The 4,598-nt window shown below is 36.3% G+C and overlaps 1 pseudogene; it reads left to right on the top strand.

Annotated features, from left to right (window-relative positions):
• Positions 1-999: 999 nt before the first annotated feature.
• Positions 1,000-2,246, top strand: LOC148726578 (neuromedin-U receptor 2-like; annotated as a pseudogene).
• The last annotated feature ends 2,352 nt before the right edge of the window (positions 2,247-4,598 follow it).

The raw sequence follows: 4,598 nt of genomic DNA, 5'->3' as shown, positions 1-4,598 counted from the left end.
GTGGCTGAATGCAAATCGGATATTCTTATGGCGCAGAGAGAATTAAAAGCCCTTTCCTTTCGTGGTGAAAAAAAAAAAGTTACTTTCGTAAAGTATGCTACAATGTGGTGAAAATAACTCAAGGTACATGTTCTTTCCGCCTCCATGAAAATTTTTTACAGCTTTTGTCTTGTGTTGCTTTGTTTTGTTTTGTTTTTTTATTATTGCCATGATATTTTCTTTAAGTAAACCATTTCCGTTGTTTAGGTTAATCTATTCAGTCTTGGTTGCGCTCAAGCTGCAATTTTTCTTTAAAATGTTTGCGATGAGAAGAGGAAACGTGTGACGTGTGAGAAGGATGGACTTAAGTGCAGCGATAGCAAACGTGTTGTCGTTAGAACTAGCTTTAGTGTTAACCTTTCTTATTTCGTTGTGTTCTTGTGCATGATATATTTTTCTGAGAGCGGTCCCTCTCTACCCAGAAGAAGAAATAACCGTCTCCTAAAAGTAGTACGAATCTTACGCAGTCCCGGGAGAAAACGTTCCAGTAATATTGCATCGACCGATATCAGAATGACCAGGCTATTTTGTTTATTTGAATAATAAATTACGAAGAAGTCCTTCGTCTCAGATGCTAAACAACATGAAAGAAAATGTATCTGTACACACACCGACGTGTGCGGTTGTATCAGGTATCTCGTCAGTAGACAGAAACAAAAAACCAAGAATGAGACGTGTTCAACGTTATCGTTCACAACAAACTGCATAAAGCTGAGAGGTTCAGTAAATAGCTTCTTAGTCTCTTTCCTCACGAAATAATAGTTATGAGACAAATGCATTGAAAAGTATGGTATAGTGTGTTCTGTTAGAATACCATTGTTTGTATAATTTGAAATATTGTGTTCAGAATTTCTTTTAACACGAAACCAAGCGAAAATTAAGCTTCTGATAAGGCTATTAGCCAAACGCATCTAGATTTAAAAGTGATTACGTCAATTGAATTTAAAATTGATTGGCGGGTGGTATTGCTTTAAAAAGATTAACCAGTAAATTACGGGAAATTTAAAAGCTAGTTCAAAGTCGACGCACGTTCGTATCAATGATACGCAAAGTTGGATCATCACAAAGAAATCCTTATTTTTCAAAGCTGAAATGAACAATTCAAGTGATGAAACTTTTTTGGATAAATCTAAGTGTCCACATGTTGTTTCTGAGTTGCTCACAGCAACAATTTCCTTCATCAGTATTTGGGCATTTATCGGAAATAGCCTGGTGACAGTTGCAATCCTGAAAAACGTTACGCTGAGAACAAGCACAAACTATTTCATTGTGAACATGGCCATCTCTGATATCCTAGCCGCTGTGATGACCTGGCCGCTGTACGCAATTGAGGGAATGCATTCTGGAAAGCGTGTAATTGGTGACTCCATGGCTACACTCGTATGCAAGGTTTGTATCTATTCGAGATCTATTTCCCAAGCTGTGTCAGTTATCAGCCTCACGTTGGTCGTCGTGGAGAGATTCATCGCCATTGTGCGTCCTTTTCAAGCCACGAGGGTAACTGGTCGACGTCGAGCCATATTACTGCTATCCACTTGGATCTTTTCGGTAACGGGAGCTTTTCCCTACGTCTGGTTTTCCAAAATAGTCCAAGAAAATCGTCACACATTTTGTAGGTTCGCTTGGGACAAAGAAAAACTTCGCATATTCTACGCCGCAGGATTTGTCATATTCTACTGCGTTCCTTTTTCTGTAATAACTATACTTTATTCCAAAATTATGAAATCTTTGAGACAAACACGGCCGACAACAAATGAAGTGCAACAAAATGTAGCAATCCGCAACAGACAACAGAATCAGATTATCATGAAGGTCTTTATTTCTATCGTCGCAGCATTTTTTCTGTGTTGGACCCCATTGTGTGTTTATTTAATTCTTAAAATGGTTTTACCCTCATTGTATAGCAAAGATTCGTGTTTACTATCTTTAGCTCTGTTTTTCTACATTTTCCCTTCTATTAGCACTGCCGTTAATCCTGTCATATTATTTGTATCTAGTTCAAGATTCTACGCGGCACTAAGGAACATGTTTTGTTTCACGGCGTGTTCGTTTACTTGTGGTAGAGAAGCTAGGGTTGCACCACAAAACGAATGAACGTACCACCAGCTGCAAGATAAACAAGGAACAAGGATGCAGAGTTAAAACGTTAAAAAGAGATCAGTACGTCTTTTTCTTTCCACCTTCAGTAAAACTCAGATTTCACTAAATCGTTGTGGTTTCAATAGTTAAGGCATATAACAATACTAAAACGGAGCCAGCGTCAAATAACATTTTGGCATAATAGAAAACCAAGGTCAGTAAGTTTTCTGAAGATTAAATATTTAATTTAAATTGATAGATGCTAAATAGAGTACCTCATATTTTTTATCTACTCTAAAAATCGCAGTCGCGTGTTGCTAATGCATATCGATATAGTAATTTGAAGGGTATGTTAACGACACATCGACAAAGACGGCTTACGACTGATTCCGTGTGAATTTCTCCATTTTAAAATCTATTAGATATTGAATCGTTAAGATGAAAACTGAGAACCGTGAGTATTACCAGAAATTTAAGCGGAAACAACGTTGTCTAGTCGAGGGCTAAAACTCTTAACAAATGATAATGATGATAGCCAAATGGTTTGGATAGCAGCAAATACGTCACGAATTTAAGAAAATATACAACTTTTTAAAAATATACGCCTTTTTCACTGTCGAAACATGTTATTTTTTTTAATCTCGCATATTTTCTTAAAGTAATGATGATAACAATAATGATAATACCAGCAATAATAATGAATGCTAGATGTATTTCTGACCGATGACACATCAGTTTACTTTGCTAAAGGGCTCCGATATTCCTTTCACCTGTTCGGGACAGTTTTCCAAGGAATTTCCATTCAATATTGAATTCTTAACTATTAGCAGTGATAATTGCATCAGTTTTTGAATAAGAACTGACAAATTCTCAGTAAAAAAACGTAGTGTAACATTTATTGAATTAGTGGCTCTTCGTCTTTTAATCAAACATTGCATGGTAAAGTTAAAAAACTAAAAAAAATTCGCTGTTCTTTTGCATACAAGTAACCTTTAGAAAGTATACGATTGCTGTGTAGTTTTTTCCTTGAAAAAATTATTTGTTTCCGAAAAAACCAAAAAAACCGTTTTGTTTTCAGTCCCGGGATCAAGTTGGCGACAACGAACAGGTTTAAAATAGGTAATGATTCACTCGACTCGCGTATCAAACCAACTGCGCTAGAAAAAGCTATCATAGTTCCAAGTTGTTGTACAAGTTGTCATAGTCTAAACACCGTGAGGTCATAAAGATTAGATTATTCCCAGTATTCAAGACAAGTCAAAACCTTATGGCTCTTCCGTGTTGCGTAATGCGGTAGGCGAAAAACAACGATAATTTTGAGCATGTGCCTTAGTTCAGAATTTCGTAAGATTACGAATGATAATACTAGAGTTGATTATCTTTCAAAATATGTAAAAATTAGTTTGGGGAAATGAATTTGGAATTTTTCACAATTTTTTAAATATCGTGAAGGAAGACATAAAATCACGCCATCCTGTTGTGTACATGCGACAATCAAGACATTGATATAAGAAAAATTAACACAACTCCGATGCATATAGTAAAGTAAATATAATAACCTTAACTCAAATATTATATTCTTAGCTGTTCGTAAGAGCCTAAAGTTTTCCTGTTTTACCGTTTTCTCCATTTTGCGGTCTCCGTAAGTTTGACATCTGCACCGTCGCTTTATGTCGCGTCTCGATCAAAACGGCTGCTCCTGAAAACGTCTAAACTTTGCAATTTGTGTTCCTTGTGCGCTTGATACGACATGTTGATATTCTTTGCGAGTTATCTATCGTCAATCTTGCTTATCATTTATCCGTTGTTTGACAGAGGCCGACTGAGCGACCTTGCGTATGGCGCGTTTTTCCTATCAAAATTCAATTTTTTAGTCGTTTTTACTTACGACCTTCGTTTTTCAATTTCAGCATTCCTTTTATTCAACCTTAACATTCGTTTTTCAATATCAGTTTTTTTATTGAATCTTTTATTCAACCTTGACATTCGTTTTTCAACTTCAACATTCGTTTAATTTAACCTTGATAGTTGTTTTCTGAGTTCGACATTCGTTTAATTCAAGCGCGACATTTGTCATTCGTTTTCCTTATTTTCAACCTTGACATTCGTTTTATGTAACCATGACAGTCGTTTTTCAAGATCGACATTCGTTTTATTGAAGCGTAACGTTCGTGTATTGACGTCGACTCTCTCTCTTTTTTTTACGTTCAACATTCGTTTTCTTAATGGAAATTAGTTTTATTTAACCGAGATTTTTGTTTAAGTTGAGAAATTGACAGGTCAGAATCCTTCAGTCGGTTGTGAATAGTTGCCACTGGCACATCAAACATGCGCGCCATGTCCATTGTTTTAAACCCATAATCACTCAAGTATGATAAATGGCTTTCGGTAATGATAAGCTTTGGCCTACCAGGCGAGGCTCTTTGCTCAGCTTATGAATGGAAATGAGTGCTTTGCAGGGAGTCTCGCTTTTCTGTTAG

The sequence above is a fragment of the Stylophora pistillata genome, chromosome 7, assembly GCF_964205215.1.
Source record: "Stylophora pistillata chromosome 7, jaStyPist1.2, whole genome shotgun sequence".
NCBI classification, from domain to species: domain Eukaryota; kingdom Metazoa; phylum Cnidaria; class Anthozoa; order Scleractinia; family Pocilloporidae; genus Stylophora; species Stylophora pistillata.
Note: the sequence above shows the minus strand (reverse complement) of the source record. Positions and strands in the feature narration are given on the sequence as shown.